Genomic DNA, 18,077 nt, shown 5'->3' with positions numbered 1-18,077 from the left:
AAGCTTGCCAATCTTAATTAACTGTATAATAATAGTTGGGCATAGGGAATTGGGGGAAAGTTGTGGGGGGAGTAGGGCTGGCTCAAGTTTTTCGTGGGCCCAGGAAATGCGGACTACGTCACGGCGGTGTTGCAGGGAAAGGTAAGTATTTAAAAGTTGCAAGTGCTGTGATCCTGAGCAAGCAGGGGGGGCCCACTCGTTCGCATTGCCACTGGCACAGGGCCCCTCAAAGTACGGCGGTGTGTTTGCATGGCGGGGGCGCCTCCCACCAGCAGCGACACTTTTGCGTACTCTGAGGGGCCCTGTGCCAGTGACGTCGCCAACGAGTATGCCCCCCCACCTGATGAAGGAACCTGCACTTTCATCTGCACCTTCCTCTTTGTCCCTGTGTAAGGTGGTATAACATGCGGGAAGGGGAACCTTACTTTCAGCAGGGACAGATTCTGGCTGTGTAGAGTACAAGGGGAATGTAGTGGTCTAGGTCAATGTACCAGCAGACTCATTTAGCAGTGGCTGGGCAATGGGCAGGATGAGGAGGAAACAGATATAGGGCCAAAGAATAAAGTAGGCTACATGCAGTTCAAAATTGGTAACAGGACTAAACAGGCGGCATTGCTTTGTTCAGTGGAGTAGCAAACCCAAGAGCAGCAGACACTGTTTCAAGGGCCTAACCACACTAGTAGGCCAAATGCAGTTTAATATCTGATAGTATAGGGCGAAAGCCAGAATGTGGAAGCTCAGCTTTGTTCAGTTGAGGACAACACCAGGGAGGGGCAGACACCTTTAGTAGGCCGGAAAAGCCTATTGCATTTTTTAAAATGGTAATTTGGAGCAGAAGGTTGAAGCTCAGCTTTATTTACTTGAGGGCAACACCAGGGAGGGGCAGAAGCCGTTAGTAGGCCCTAACCACCATTTTTTTTTTTAAACCACATAATGAGAGCCGGAAGGTTGAAGCTCAGCTTTATTTAGTTGAGGACAACACCAGGGAGGGGCACACAGACAGACACCTTTAGTAGGCCTGAAAAGCCTATTGCATTTTTCAAAATGGTAATTTGGAGCAGAAGGTTGAAGCTCAGCTTTATTTAGTTGAGGGCAACACCAGGGAGGGGCAGAAGCCGTTAGTAGGCCCTAACCACCATTTTTTTTTTAAAACCACATAATGAGAGCCGGAAGGTTGAAGCTCAGCTTTGTTCAGTTGAGGACAACACCAGGGAGGGGCAGACACCTTTAGTAGGCCGGAAAAGCCTATTGCATTTTTTAAAATGGTAATTTGGAGCAGAAGGTTGAAGCTCAGCTTTATTTAGTTGAGGGCAACACCAGGGAGGGGCAGAAGCCGTTAGTAGGCCCTAACCACCATTTTTTTTTTTTAAACCACATAATGAGAGCCGGAAGGTTGAAGCTCAGCTTTATTTAGTTGAGGACAACACCAGGGAGGGGCACACAGACAGACACCTTTAGTAGGCCTGAAAAGCCTATTGCATTTTTTAAAATGGTAATTTGGAGCAGAAGGTTGAAGCTCAGCTTTATTTAGTTGAGGGCAACACCAGGGAGGGGCAGAAGCCGTTAGTAGGCCCTAACCACCATTTTTTTTTTTAAAACCACATAATGAGAGCCGGAAGGTTGAAGCTCAGCTTTATTTAGTTGAGGACAACACCAGGGAGGGGCACACAGACAGACACCTTTAGTAGGCCTGAAAAGCCTATTGCATTTTTTAAAATGGTAATTTGGAGCAGAAGGTTGAAGCTCAGCTTTATTTACTTGAGGGCAACACCAGGGAGGGGCAGAAGCCGTTAGTAGGCCCTAACCACCATTTTTTTTTTTTAAACCACATAATGAGAGCCGGAAGGTTGAAGCTCAGCTTTATTTAGTTGAGGACAACACCAGGGAGGGGCACACAGACAGACACCTTTAGTAGGCCTGAAAAGCCTATTGCATTTTTCAAAATGGTAATTTGGAGCAGAAGGTTGAAGCTCAGCTTTATTTAGTTGAGGGCAACACCAGGGAGGGGCAGAAGCCGTTAGTAGGCCCTAACCACCATTTTTTTTTTAAAACCACATAATGAGAGCCGGAAGGTTGAAGCTCAGCTTTGTTCAGTTGAGGACAACACCAGGGAGGGGCAGACACCTTTAGTAGGCCGGAAAAGCCTATTGCATTTTTTAAAATGGTAATTTGGAGCAGAAGGTTGAAGCTCAGCTTTATTTAGTTGAGGGCAACACCAGGGAGGGGCAGAAGCCGTTAGTAGGCCCTAACCACCATTTTTTTTTTAAAACCACATAATGAGAGCCGGAAGGTTGAAGCTCAGCTTTATTTAGTTGAGGACAACACCAGGGAGGGGCAGAAGCCGTTAGTAGGCCCTAACCACCATTTTTTTTTTTAAAACCACATAATGAGAGCCGGAAGGTTGAAGCTCAGCTTTATTTAGTTGAGGACAACACCAGGGAGGGGCACACAGACAGACACCTTTAGTAGGCCTGAAAAGCCTATTGCATTTTTTAAAATGGTAATTTGGAGCAGAAGGTTGAAGCTCAGCTTTATTTAGTTGAGGGCAACACCAGGGAGGGGCAGAAGCCGTTAGTAGGCCCTAACCACCATTTTTTTTTTTTAAACCACATAATGAGAGCCGGAAGGTTGAAGCTCAGCTTTATTTAGTTGAGGACAACACCAGGGAGGGGCACACAGACAGACACCTTTAGTAGGCCTGAAAAGCCTATTGCATTTTTCAAAATGGTAATTTGGAGCAGAAGGTTGAAGCTCAGCTTTATTTAGTTGAGGGCAACACCAGGGAGGGGCAGAAGCCGTTAGTAGGCCCTAACCACCATTTTTTTTTTAAAACCACATAATGAGAGCCGGAAGGTTGAAGCTCAGCTTTATTTAGTTGAGGACAACACCAGGGAGGGGCACACAGACAGACACCTTTTGTAGGCCTGAAAAGCCTATTGCATTTTTCAAAATGGTAATTTGGAGCAGAAGGTTGAAGCTCAGCTTTATTTAGTTGAGGGCAACACCAGGGAGGGGCAGAAGCCGTTAGTAGGCCCTAACCACCATTTTTTTTTTAAAACCACATAATGAGAGCCGGAAGGTTGAAGCTCAGCTTTATTTAGTTGAGGACAACACCAGGGAGGGGCAGAAGCCGTTAGTAGGCCCTAACCACCATTTTTTTTTTTAAAACCACATAATGAGAGCCGGAAGGTTGAAGCTCAGCTTTATTTAGTTGAGGACAACACCAGGGAGGGGCACACAGACAGACACCTTTAGTAGGCCTGAAAAGCCTATTGCATTTTTTAAAATGGTAATTTGGAGCAGAAGGTTGAAGCTCAGCTTTATTTAGTTGAGGGCAACACCAGGGAGGGGCAGAAGCCGTTAGTAGGCCCTAACCACCATTTTTTTTTTTTAAACCACATAATGAGAGCCGGAAGGTTGAAGCTCAGCTTTATTTAGTTGAGGGCAACACCAGGGAGGGGCAGAAGCCGTTAGTAGGCCCTAACCAAAGTTGAAGGCCAAATGCAGTTTAATTTCTGATACTATAGGCCGAAAGCCAGAAGGTGGAAGTTCCGATTTAGACAGTGGAGGACAATTTGAATTAGGGACTGCAGACAGACTTAGTAGGCTGTCCCCTGTGGACCATGCATCCACCACATTAACCCATTGCGCCGTAATGGACACGTAATCTTCCGTGGCCATGCCTACAGGTCCATGCGTCTGTTGTCAGGTGCACCTTTGTACTCACAGATTGCCAGAGTGCATGGACAATGCGGTCTTCTACATGCTGGTGGAGGGTTGGGATGGCTTTTCTCGCAAAAGAAGTGTCGACTGGTTAGCTTGTAGCGTGGTACAGCGTAGTCCATCATGGCCTTATTAATAGTAAATAAAATATATAACTAGGCTCTATGAACTTTTAAATAGGTTCCAGGGGTACACGGGCAGCATTGGTGTGGTCAGTGGAGGAGTATTGCAAGTAGGGGCTGCAGACAGGCTATCAAAGGCCTAAAATAACAAACAGTAGGCAGTCATGGCAGTTTTACATCGGTTACATGGATACACAGGCAGGCACTCCAGGCAGCATTGTGGTCAGTGGAGGAGTATTGCAAGTAGGGGCCGCAGACAGGCTATCAAAGGCCTAAAATAACAAACAATAGGCTCATGGCAGTTTTACAGCGGTTACATGGATACACGGGCAGGCAGCTTGGTGGTCAGTGGAGGAGTATTTAAAGTAGGGACCGCAGACAGGCTTCAAAGGCCTAACATAAGAAAATGGGCTGGCTGTAGGCACTTTATAATTGGTTCCAGGGGTACACGGGCAGCAGTGGTCTGGTCAGTGGAGGAGTATTTAAAGTAGGGACCGCAGACAGGCTATCAAAGGCCTAACATAACAAACAATAGGCTCATGGCAGTTTCACAGCGGTTACATGGATACACGGGCAGGCAGCTTGGTGGTCAGTGGAGGAGTATTGCAAGTAGGGGCTGCAGACAGGCTATCAAAGGCCTAAAATAACAAACAGTAGGCAGTCATGGCAGTTTTACATCGGTTACATGGATACACAGGCAGGCACTCCAGGCAGCATTGTGGTCAGTGGAGGAGTATTGCAAGTAGGGGCCGCAGACAGGCTATCAAAGGCCTAAAATAACAAACAATAGGCTCATGGCAGTTTTACAGCGGTTACATGGATACACGGGCAGGCAGCTTGGTGGTCAGTGGAGGAGTATTTAAAGTAGGGACCGCAGACAGGCTTCAAAGGCCTAACATAAGAAAATGGGCTGGCTGTAGGCACTTTATAATTGGTTCCAGGGGTACACGGGCAGCAGTGGTCTGGTCAGTGGAGGAGTATTTAAAGTAGGGACCGCAGACAGGCTATCAAAGGCCTAACATAACAAACAATAGGCTCATGGCAGTTTCACAGCGGTTACATGGATACACGGGCAGGCAGCTTGGTGGTCAGTGGAGGAGTATTGCAAGTAGGGGCCGCAGACAGGCTATCAAAGGCCTAAAATAACAAACAATAGGCTCATGGCAGTTTTACAGCGGTTACATGGATACACAGGCAGCTTGGTGGTGAGTGGAGGAGTAGTGCAAGGAGTGTCTGTCCCAGTACTCCCAAAATATAAATAGATGTTAATGTCTCGCAAAACAACCAAAACAAAAAAAAAAGGTGGCATACTTAGGTACAGGGGTGGGCTCATCTACTGAGTTTCTGACATAGTAATTTGGCAGTAACTATTTAATGGTGCCAATATAGGACACAGACACAGACTACTTTAAGTTGCATCATAGATGTCTACAAATTTGTATTGTCAGTGCCAGACATTGAATGATGTCAGCGAATAGACTAAAGATTGGTGGAGCTGTGCGACATAATTTTGCACGTGGTAGAGCACATTTTGAGCTGGGGTAGGGGGGAACTCTCTTGAGGCCGGCGGGACCGCCCCAGGGCCCCTCATGTTACAACGGTGTGTCTGACGTTGGGTGCGCACCACCACCGCCAGAGACACTACATTGTACTATGAGGGACCCAGTAGCAATGCCGTCAACCAAAAGCGAGCACACCCACCTCTTCAGACAAACAGCAGTCTCACGGGTGCTTGCGCCAAGTCGCGATACCACGGCCCCGTGTGGGGAGTTTTGCCATTTAGGGAGGTGTAAACATGTCGTATGCTGTACAATCAGCTGCAGCAAATTAGACATTAGAAAAGTAATTCACAGGCAAGAGCTTTTCATAGGAAAGCTAGGTGTCGGCCGGGCAAGGTGGGGCAAAAGATTTCGAAATCCAGTTGTGGTTCATTTTAATGAATGTTAGATCGTCAACATTTTGGGTAGCCAGACGAGTCCTTTTTTCGGTTAATATTGAACCTGCAGCACTGAATACTCTTTCTGATAGGACACTTGCTGCCGGGCAAGCAAGCTCCTGCAATGCATATTCTGCCAATTCTGGCCAGGTGTCTAATTTGGAGGCCCAGTAATCAAATGGGAATGACGGTTGAGGGAGAACATCGATAAGGGATGAAAAATAGTTAGTAACCATACTGGACAAATGTTGTCTCCTGTCACTTTCAATTGATGCAGCAGTACCTGTCCTGTCTGCGGTCATAGCAAAATCACTCCACAACCTGGTCAGAAAACCCCTCTGTCCAATGCCACTTCTGATGTGTGCACCCCTAACACTCCTAGTCTGCTGCCCCCTGGAGCTCGTGTGAGAACGATCACGTGCGCTGTGTGCTGGGAATGCCTGAAGCAAACGGTCAACAAGAGTTGATTGTTTGGTTGCTAATATTAGTTCCAAGTTCTCATGTGGCATAATATTTTGCAATTTGCCTTTATAGCGTGGATCAAGGAGGCAGGCCAACCAGTAATCGTCATCGTTCATCATTTTCGTAATGCGTGTGTCCCTTTTTAGGATACGTAAGGCATAATCCGCCATGTGGGCCAAAGTTCCAGTTGTCAAATCTCCGGTTGTGATTGGTTGAGGGGCAGTTGCAGGCAAATCTACGTCACTTGTGTCCCTCAAAAAACCAGAACCCGGCCGTGACACGCAACCAAATTCCTGTGCCCCCGGGAAAGGTTCGGCATTAAAAATATACTCATCCCCATCATCCTCCTCGTCCTCCACCTCCTCTTCGCCCGCTACCTCGTCCTGTACACTGCCCTGACCAGACAATGGCTGACTGTCATCAAGGCTTTCCTCTTCCTCTGGTGCAGACGCCTGCTCCTTTATGTGCGTCAAACTTTGCATCAGCAGACGCATTAGGGGGATGCTCATGCTTATTACGGCGTTGTCTGCACTAACCAGCCGTGTGCATTCCTCAAAGCACTGAAGGACTTGACACATGTCTTGTATCTTAGACCACTGCACACCTGACAACTCCATGTCTGCCATCCTACTGCCTGCCCGTGTATCCTCCCACAAATAAATAACAGCACGCCTCTGTTCGCACAGTCTCTGAAGCATGTGCAGTGTTGAGTTCCACCTTGTTGCAACGTCTATGATTAGGCGATGCTGGGGAAGGTTCAAAGACCGCTGATAGGTCTGCATACGGCTGGCGTGTACAGGCGAACGTCGGATATGTGAGCAAAGTGCACGCACTTTGAGGAGCAGGTCGGAGAACCCAGGATAAGTTTTCAATAAGCACTGCACCACCAGGTTTAAGGTGTGAGCCAGGCAAGGAATGTGTTTCAGTTGGGAAAGGGAGATGGCAGCCATGAAATTCCTTCCGTTATCACTCACTACCTTGCCTGCCTCAAGATCTACTGTGCCCAGCCACGACTGCGTTTCTTGTTGCAAGAACTCGGACAGAACTTCCGCGGTGTGTCTATTGTCGCCCAAGCACTTCATAGCCAATACAGCCTGCTGACGCTTGGCAGTAGCTGGCCCATAATGGGACAACTGGTGTGCAACAGTGTCATCTGCCGATGGAGTGGTTGGCAGACTGCGTTCTGTGGAAGAGCTGTAGCTTCTGCAGGAGGACGAGGAGGAGGAGGAGGAGGGGGTGCGAACGCCTACAGCCAACTGTTTCCTAGACCGTGGGCTAGGCACAACTGTCCCTAAATTGATGTCGCCTGTGGACCCTGCATCCACCACATTCACCCAGTGTGCCGTGATGGACACATAACGTCCCTGGCCATGCCTACTGGTCCATGCATCTGTAGTCAGGTGCACCTTTGTACTCACAGATTGCCTGAGTGCATGGACGATGCGCTGTTTAACATGCTGGTGCAGGGCTGGGATGGCTTTTCTGGAAAAAAAGTGTCGACTGGGTAGCTCGTATCGTGGTTCAGCGTACTCCATCAGGGCTTTGAAAGCTTCGCTTTCAACTAACCGGTAGGGCATCATCTCTAACGAGATTAGTCTAGCTATGTGGGCGTTAAAACCCTGTGTACGCGGATGCGAGGATAAGTACTTCCTTTTTCTAACCAGAGTCTCATGTAGGGTGAGCTGGACTGGAGAGCTGGAGATCGTGGAACTTTCGGGTGTGCCGGTGTACATGGCAGACTGAGAGACGGTTGGAGACGGTATTGTTTCCGCCGGTGCCCTAGATGCAATATTTCCTCCTACAAAACTGGTGATTCCCTGACCCTGACTGCTTTTGGCTGGCAAAGAAACCTGCACAGATACTGCCTGTGGTGCGGAAAATGGTGGCCTTACAGTGACGGAAGGGATGTTGCGTTGCTGACTAGCTTCATTGGCCGAGGGTGCTACAACCTTGAGGGACGTTTGGTAGTTAGTCCAGGCTTGAAAATGCATGGTGGTTAAGTGTCTATGCATGCAACTAGTATTTAGACTTTTCAGATTCTGACCTCTGCTTAAGCTAGTTGAACATTTTTGACAGATGACTTTGCGCTGATCAGTTGGATGTTGTTTAAAAAAATGCCAGACTGCACTCTTCCTAGACTCGGATCCCTTTTCAGGGATTGCAGACTGAGCTTTAACCGGATGGCAACGCTGTGCTCCAACAGGTTTTGGCTTTGACACGCGTTTTGGGCCAGATACGGGCCCGGCAGATGTAACCTGTTGCGATGTTGATGCCTGCTGCGGCCCCTCCTCCACCTCCGCTTCTGAACTACTGCCGCCTGCACCCTGTTCCCCCAATGGCTGCCAATCGGGGTCAATAACTGGGTCATCTATTACCTCCTCTTCGAGCTCGTGTGCAACTTCGTCTGTGTCACTGTGTCGGTCGGTGGTATAGCGTTCGTGGCGGGGCAACATAGTCTCATCAGGGTCTGATTGTGGATCTGTACCCTGAGAGGGCAATGTGGTGGTCTGAGTCAAAGGAGCAGCATAGTACTCTGGCTGTGGCTGTGCATCAGTGCACTCCATGTCAGAATATACTTGTAATGGGCATGGCCTGTTAAATGTTTCACTTTCTAAGCCAGGGACGGTATGTGTAAAGAGCTCCATGGAGTGACCCGTTGTGTCGCCTGCTGCATCCTTCTCTCTTGTTGTAGTTTTTGCTGAGGAGGACAAGGAAGCGACTTGTCCCTGACCGTGAACATCCACAAGCGACGCGCTGCTTTTACATTTACCAGTTTCGGAAGAGGAGGCAAAAGAGCTAGAGGCTGAGTCTGCAATGTAAGCCAAAACTTGCTGTTGCTGCTCCGCCTTTAAAAGCGGTTTTCCTACTCCCAGAAAAGAGAGCGTTCGAGGCCTTGTGTAGCCTGACGACGAAACTGGCTCCACAGCTCCAGACTTAGGTGGAATATTTTTATCCCCACGACCACCTGATGCTCCTCTACCACTACCATCATTACCAGCTGACAATGAACGCCCACGACGACCTCTTGCACCAGACTTCCTCATTGTTTTAAAATCTTAACCAAAGTAACTTTATTTGTTGCTGTCAAACAACTTACACGGTGAGCTATAACTTCAGTATGATTTCAATATCCCTTAACAGGTTGGTGAGACCACAAGGAAAATCAGGCACAATGTTACACACTCTGTTTTCTGTGGCACAAAATCACAGAGATGACACACACGCAGGACTGTCACTCAAGCACTAATGTCAATATTAATCTCCCACCTAATTTATTTTTTTTTTTTTCTCAGGGAGACTTTAGAAACCAAATAATATTAAAAAAAAAAAAAAAAAAAGGCTTTCTATGGCCCACAATTAGAGAGAGAGAGGTGGCACACCCAGGAGTCAAGACTGGCACACAAGCTGAGAGGGCAATATTACTCTCCCACTGTTTTTTTATGTATTTTTTGTTTTTTCAGGGAGACTTTAGAAACCCAATAATATTTTAAAAAAAAAATAAATAGGCTTTCTATGGCCCACTGAATGAGAGGGAGAGAGGTGGCACACCCAGGAGTCAAGACTGGCACACAAGCTGAAAGGGCAATATTACTCTCCCACTGTTTTTTTATGTATTTTTTGTTTTTTCAGGGAGACTTTAGAAACCCAATAATATTTTTAAAAAAAAATAAATAGGCTTTCTATGGCCCGCTGAATGAGAGGGAGAGAGGTGGCACACCCAGGAGTCAAGACTGGCACACAAGCTGAAAGGGCAATATTATTCTCCCACTGTTTTTTTAGGTTTTTTTTTTTTTTTCAGGGAGAATTAGAAACCAAATAATATTAAAAAAAAAAAATAAATAGGCTTTCTATGGCCCACTGAATGAGAGGGAGAGAGGTGGCACACCCAGGAGTCAAGACTGGCACACAAGCTGAAAGGGCAATATTACTCTCCCACTGTTTTTTTATGTATTTTTTGTTTTTTCAGGGAGACTTTAGAAACCCAATAATATTTAAAAAAAAAAATAAATAGGCTTTCTATGGCCCACTGAATGAGAGGGAGAGAGGTGGCACACCCAGGAGTCAAGACTGGCACACAAGCTGAAAGGGCAATATTACTCTCCCACTGTTTTTTTAGGTTTTTTTTTTTTTTTCAGGGAGACTTTAGAAACCAAATAATATAAAAAAAAAAAAAAAAAATAGGCTTGCTATAGCCCACTGAATGAGAGATAGCACACACAGCAGTGGCACACAAGCCCTGACTGAGGCCAATATTTTTCTCCCACTGATTGATGTAGTGTTTTTGTGTTGAGGTAGAATTTAGAACACAAATCACGGAAAAAATAAATAGGCTTTCTATGGCCCACTGAATGAAAGGGAGAGAGGTGGCACACCCAGGAGTCAAGACTGGCACACAAGCTGAAAGGGCAATATTACTCTCCCACTGTTTTTTTATGTATTTTTTGTTTTTTCAGGGAGACTTTAGAAACCCAATAATATTTAAAAAAAAAAATAAATAGGCTTTCTATGGCCCACTGAATGAGAGGGAGAGAGGTGGCACACCCAGGAGTCAAGACTGGCACACAAGCTGAAAGGGCAATATTACTCTCCCACTGTTTTTTTAGGTTTTTTTTTTTTTTTCAGGGAGACTTTAGAAACCAAATAATATAAAAAAAAAAAAAAAAAATAGGCTTGCTATAGCCCACTGAATGAGAGATAGCACACACAGCAGTGGCACACAAGCCCTGACTGAGGCCAATATTTTTCTCCCACTGATTGATGTAGTGTTTTTGTGTTGAGGTAGAATTTAGAACACAAATCACGGAAAAAATAAATAGGCTTTCTATGGCCCACTGAATGAAAGGGAGAGAGGTGGCACACCCAGGAGTCAAGACTGGCACACAAGCTGAAAGGGCAATATTACTCTCCCACTGTTTTTTTATGTATTTTTTGTTTTTTCAGGGAGACTTTAGAAACCCAATAATATTTAAAAAAATAAATAAATAGGCTTTCTATGGCCCACTGAATGAGAGGGAGAGAGGTGGCACACCCAGGAGTCAAGACTGGCACACAAGCTGAAAGGGCAATATTACTCTCCCACTGTTTTTTTAGGTTTTTTTTTTTTTTTTCAGGGAGACTTTAGAAACCCAATAATATTTTAAAAAAAAAATAAATAGGCTTTCTATGGCCCACTGAATGAGAGGGAGAGAGGTGGCACACCCAGGAGTCAAGACTGGCACACAAGCTGAAAGGGCAATATTACTCTCCCACTGTTTTTTTAGGTTTTTTTTTTTTTTTCAGGGAGACTTTAGAAACCCAATAATATTTAAAAAAAAAAATAAATAGGCTTTCTATGGCCCACTGAATGAAAGGGAGAGAGGTGGCACACCCAGGAGTCAAGACTGGCACACAAGCTGAAAGGGCAATATTACTCTCCCACTGTTTTTTTATGTATTTTTTGTTTTTTCAGGGAGACTTTAGAAACCCAATAATATTTTTAAAAAAAAATAAATAGGCTTTCTATGGCCCGCTGAATGAGAGGGAGAGAGGTGGCACACCCAGGAGTCAAGACTGGCACACAAGCTGAAAGGGCAATATTATTCTCCCACTGTTTTTTTAGGTTTTTTTTTTTTTTTCAGGGAGAATTAGAAACCAAATAATATTAAAAAAATAAAATAAATAGGCTTTCTATGGCCCACTGAATGAGAGGGAGAGAGGTGGCACACCCAGGAGTCAAGACTGGCACACAAGCTGAAAGGGCAATATTACTCTCCCACTGTTTTTTTAGGTTTTTTTTTTTTTTTCAGGGAGACTTTAGAAACCAAATAATATTAAAAAAAAAAAAAAAAAAAAAAAAAATAGGCTTGCTATAGCCCACTGAATGAGAGATAGCACACACAGCAGTGGCACACAAGCCCTGACTGAGGCCAATATTTTTCTCCCACTGATTGATGTAGTGTTTTTGTGTTGAGGTAGAATTTAGAACACAAATCACGGAAAAAATAAATAGGCTTTCTATGGCCCACTGAATGAAAGGGAGAGAGGTGGCACACCCAGGAGTCAAGACTGGCACACAAGCTGAAAGGGCAATATTACTCTCCCACTGTTTTTTTATGTATTTTTTGTTTTTTCAGGGAGACTTTAGAAACCCAATAATATTTTTTAAAAAAAATAAATAGGCTTTCTATGGCCCACTGAATGAGAGGGAGAGAGGTGGCACACCCAGGAGTCAAGACTGGCACACAAGCTGAAAGGGCAATATTACTCTCCCACTGTTTTTTTAGGTTTTTTTTTTTTTTCAGGGAGACTTTAGAAACCAAATAATATTAAAAAAAAAAAAAAAAATAGGCTTGCTATAGCCCACTGAATGAGAGATAGCACACACAGCAGTGGCACACAAGCCCTGACTGAGGCCAATATTTTTCTCCCACTGATTGATGTAGTGTTTTTGTGTTGAGGTAGATTTTAGAACACAAATCACGGAAAAAATAAATAGGCTTTCTATGGCCCACTCAGTGAGAGATGGCACACACAGGGATGGCACTGTAGCAGAAATGCCAATCTTAATCTCCCACAAAAAAAAAAAAAAAAAAAAAAAAAAACTGTCCTACAATTACTATCTCCCTGCAGTAATGTAAGCCAGGTATGGCAGGCAGCAATAGGAGTGGACTGATGCACAAATTAAATAAAAAGTGTGGACAAACAAAAAAGATAGCTGTGCAGAAAGGAAGGAACAAGAGGATATGTGCTTTGAAAAAAGCAGTTGGTTTCCACAGTGGCGTACACACAGCAATACAGCTATCACGGAGCCTTCTAGGGCAGCCCAATGAGCTACAGCGCTGAGGGGAAAAAAAAAAAAAAATAGCTTCCACAGTCCCTGCACACCGAAGGTGGTGTTGGACAGTGGAAATCGCTGCAGCACAAGCGGTTTGGTGGTTAGTGGACCCTGCCTAACGCTCTCCCTGCTTCTGACGAAGCGGCAGCAACCTCTCCCTAAGCTCAGATCAGCAGCAGTAAGATGGCGGTCGGCGGGAACGCCCCTTTATAGCCCCTGTGACGCCGCAGACAGCAAGCCAATCACTGCAATGCCCTTCTCTAAGATGGTGGGGACCAGGATCTATGTCATCACGCTGCCCACACTCTGCGTTCACCTTCATTGGCTGAGAAATGGCGCTTTTCGCGTCATTGAAACGCGACTTTGGCGCGAAAGTCGCGTACCGCATGGCCGACAAGCACAGGGGTCGGATCGGGTTTCATGAGACGCCGACTTAGCCAAAAGTCGGCGACTTTTGAAAATGATCGACCCGTTTCGCTCAACCCTAGTAAAGCACTTTGGTGGTCTTCCCGAGAGAACGTCACTTTCTTCCTGCCGGTCTGAGTCTCACCAGAGATGCTTGACACCTTCTCCACCTCTCCTTGGCGTCCGACATTGTGGTACTGTCTTGTCCTAGGTGGAACTCTTCTCTTCCTGCCGTACCATTCCCTCCAGGGGCGACATTCCCTCCAGTTAGCAGGACCCTCAGAGGGGTGAGCGGATCTCTGCCACCGCTCTTCTCGGGTAGGGCAATTTCTGGACATGTGTCCCACCTTTCTGCACGTCCAGCACTCACGTCTGCGTCTGTCTGGAGGGCGCTTCAGTTTGGATCGTCGACCTCGGCAGGGGACATCTCTCATCTGCGGTTGCTCTTCATCCCAGGATACAGAGTTACACTCTGGGGCCGCCACCGAAGCCTTCTTTATGTGGCGCACCTCTCCTATATCTTTTTCTGGCGGCTTCCGCACGTTACCTCGGGATATGCCGCTGGTCCCCAAAACAGCAGTAAGGGCTTTCCCCAGACTCTCAATCTCCTCCCAGATTCTTCTTATCTTCAGCTGGGAATCTCGGGTCCACATCGCCTCCTCTTCATTGTGACTGGGTGCTCCGCAGTTGTAGCATCTAGGCAGTCGTCTTCGCCGAGCGGCACTAGTCTCACTTTGGGGGGCGGTCTCTCTTTCTCGCACTAGAGGGCTGTACTCTGCAGCAGGGATCTTCTTATATTCAGCCACCTCCTCATGGACTCGCTTAACCTCCTTCTTCAAGTCTTCTACCCATTGAGGGGCTGTTACCTCCCTGCTCCATACCTTTCCCACTGGCTCTATCACCCCTTGCTCTTGCTCACGCGTGCGTGCCTCACTCCCGACCTCAGAGAAAGTCATATCTAGCTTTACGCGCGTGCGCTCTCGCAGGGCCTGTTTCATCAACACATCTCGCAAGCCTGTCACCAGTTGGTCTCGCAGCACAACGTCAACTGACCCCACACCTATGCCGTCCTTCCGTATAATGGCAGTATGAAGCTCCTGCAGTGCGTTCATATATTGCGTCACGGTCTCCCCCTCTCTTTGTACCCGGCGGAACAGTCGCATGCGCAGCTCCCCTACGTCAGTGGGGTCCCCATGCGTCTCCTCAAGTATACATAATACTTTGTCCAGGGTATCTCTCGCCTGGGGGGGTTTGAGCATAACAGAGTCCCGTGCATCCCCCTCTAGGGCCATCACAGCAATTTCAGCCTGCAGAGCCGGTGTCATAGGATGCACCCGCATCATCCCTCGGATGCGTTCCGTCCAACCCCACAACATGACCATACCTCCCAACTTTAGGGGAAGGGAAAGAGGGACAAAGTCAGCGGCGCGCGTAGCGCGCAGCGGCAAATTTTAGGCCACACCCATTTCACAACTAGCCACGCCCCAACCACACCCATTTAGCACTTCTGATCACAATGTTTCGTTAACAATAATTATGAACAAAAAAATATGGCCACACACGACGCTCCATACTGTACAATGGCCATTGGCCGCAACCTAATACGGAATTTTGAGCTAATAAATGGTAGTCAGTAATCCACTGGTATCAATAGGCACTGTGTAATGCTTCACTTCCCCTGTGGAGGCGCTGCAGGACAACAGAGCACACAGCAGTACAGCTAGTGGTCAGTTAGGGGCGTGACCACACAGTCCGACGTCCAATCAGAGCTGACTGTGTAGGGACACATCTTTCTGATAACGCCCAGTTGTCGATTTAGTCAGAGGAAGGGTACAGCACAGATATAAGTAAGAGGGTCTTCAGATCCAGAGGTTTTGCTATTTGAGTCCAGAGGTCAGATACCTTGGCCTCCTGGCCTTACTGGGGTCTTGTGGCCAATAGAAATGGTACCTTTCATGTAGAGATCCAGTGTAGGAGCCGTATGTAAATCAGGCTGGATGTGCACTGGGGGTGTGGATGAAGCAGGCCACTGACACACCCCAGTGCACTGCCAGCGTGATTTACATATGGTTCCTACACTGGGTTTCTCAGATCTCTACTAAAAAAAAATGTGGTCCCGATTGGCTGCAGCGCTCACACGTCCCTGGGATGAAACTCACGGCGTGACCACTGCAGCCCCCGATTATGTCGCATGAACACCCCAATACTGGAGCGGCGCCAATGAGGCTACAAGGGGGGTCTGTATCTTACATGGGTCTACAGCTTCTGAGAAGGGGTCTCCATATGGCGGGCAGCCCCTCTAAGTCCTGGAGTGCCAGGAGCTCCCCCATGTCACTGGGCAGGTGACAGCTACCACACAGGTGCCCGGATGGCCGGGGGTCGCCCTGCCCCCTGGGTTATTGGGGAATGGTCCTCTGCCCAGACTTTCCCGGACTTCCCATGTGTGGCCTCCGGCGGCGGACGTGTTAATCCGTTAACCCTTCCCATGCCCCCTCCGCAGACACAGACCCCTTCACCACAGACTGCGCCAATTACAGAGCCGGGTGCGATCCCCGGACACCACACAGAGCCGCGTTCACACGCCTCGTCCTGGCCACGCTCCATCCTCCCGGCAACCAGGCGGGGCCCTGTGCACCACCCGCCGGACATCTCTGCCCAGGACCGCACGGCACCCCAGTAATAAGTGACCCGGATTTAACCCATTCCTACATCCCCAGGCCCTCTCTCACCTCTTCCCGGCTCCGCCGCTCCCTTCAGTCTTGTTGCCGTGGTAACGCCCAGGGGGCGGGCTTTCCCAAGTCGTGTGCTCATTGATGCGATGAATCCGTCACTCAGAAGGTAAAGCTGGAGAGCGCCTGGCAGATGGGGCGTGGTCAGTCATGTTCCCAGAGCCTGATTGGCTGTCTTCGCTGTCACACACGAACGCGCTGTCCCGGACTCTGACTTTTACTAATCGGGCTCTCTCTACGTCCCGGAAGTGGGCGGGGCTTCACCGGCGGCCGCAAATTCGGGATTTTAAATGCCCGAAGCGGGACAGCGGGACCCCGCTGCCAAAGCGGGACTGTCCCGCTGAAATCGGGACGGTTGGGAGGTATGCATGACATTACTCCCTGAAAATCTTGGCAGGTTAGCTAACATGGCTCCCAGGGAGATGCTAGACCTGGGACCTCCATCAACTGCTTGGTCTGCCCCTTCCGCGCTACCGTGTGACATCCTGCCGACTACGCCAAGTGTAATAGAGTGCAGGGTTGCGTATGTCACCATGGAACAGACAGACCAACTGTTGAGGGGAATTTATTAACAGGAGTAGATTCTCCTCGCAGGGAGTAAACAGGGGGTTAATAGAGGTAAAACAATAGTAAACAGTTAAACGGAAACGAAAGGGTTAACGAGTGTTCTTGTAACTTATCAGTCCATGGAGATCCTGACTGGAGGGTCCTTTTACCAACGTGGATGCAGTCACCAGCAGGGCTTGAGATTCTGGTCTTTTCTGTGTCTCCTGGAAGATCCGGGGTTAAGTCTCTCTGCAATCTGTTCTTCGCAAAGTGAAAGTGAAACCAGGAAATAGCACAGTCTCGTCTAGTGATGGGACTTCGGGGTTTTTTTTGGGAATCGGCTCTTTCGGCTCGGCTCAGCAAGAAGAGCCGGCTCTTTCGGCTCTTGAATCGGCTCTTCAGTAATCTCACCAAAATAATGACACAAAACCTTCTAGTTAACAGATTAACATTGTTTATATTCTTTTTCATTATAAGAACATCAAACAAATGCAAAAAATGTGCAACGGGGTATAGGAACGGAGACACGGACATCATACCTCATGTGAGTTTCTCCTTAGCTTGCCCTGTCCACTTTGTAATTGTAATCTTTATCGGTACAATTTGATAGAGGTAGTGAGCGCTAATATACATGCTGTGTGGCAGTAATTAACTAATTAAAGCTCTATTTATTCCACCACCGATGCTCATTGAGCTCTGTGCACCACTGTCACATTTTCTGACAGGTTGCAGCTCATTAAAAGAAAGATTTTGTATGGGCATTTTTTGCTATTGATTCCTCAGATAGTTTTTTTTATTGATGTTATGTGGATATATACGCTCCATTTACATTTGGAGGTTTTTTTGCTGGTAAAAATTATTATTGTTATCTTGTAATTATTAATAAACATTACTGCATTTAATATTATTGAACATTGTGGTTTGAGTCTTGTTGCGTGTTTTTCATGGCAATTCTAGACTTATTTTTGGATTTGAGTACTTTCAGCAGCAGCTTTCCTCTCTCCCCCTCCAGCACACAGTCTCTCCTGGCTCCTCTCCTCCCCCTCCACCACCAGGCTGATGTCAGCAGCATAGGGAAGGGAGGAGAGCAGAGAGCCACTAGAGAACAAGCGGCTCACTGACAGGTGTCGGCTCATATCGTTCACAGTGAAGAGCCGGCTCTTTGAGTCGGCTCGTTCGTGAACGTCACATCACTAGTCTCGTCCCTTCTGCAAGAGCCTCTATGCACCAGGCTGACAGTCTCCCTGTACTAACGCTGTCACACACACTCTGGGTAGTTACTTATCACACTCAGGGATTCTTTGCTTGTCACTGCGGTCACCAGGGCTGCACAGTCACTG

The 18,077-nt window shown here is 47.3% G+C and overlaps 1 protein-coding gene across 1 annotated transcript in view; it reads left to right on the top strand.

The window, feature by feature from the left end:
* Positions 1-18,077, top strand: part of BTK (Bruton tyrosine kinase) — a 336,320-nt gene that overhangs the window by 124,097 nt on the left and 194,146 nt on the right. The window lies entirely within an intron of this gene.

Source organism: Ranitomeya variabilis, chromosome 2, assembly GCF_051348905.1.
Source record: "Ranitomeya variabilis isolate aRanVar5 chromosome 2, aRanVar5.hap1, whole genome shotgun sequence".
Classification (NCBI taxonomy): domain Eukaryota; kingdom Metazoa; phylum Chordata; class Amphibia; order Anura; family Dendrobatidae; genus Ranitomeya; species Ranitomeya variabilis.
This window is presented reverse-complemented; position numbering and strand designations above follow the sequence as displayed.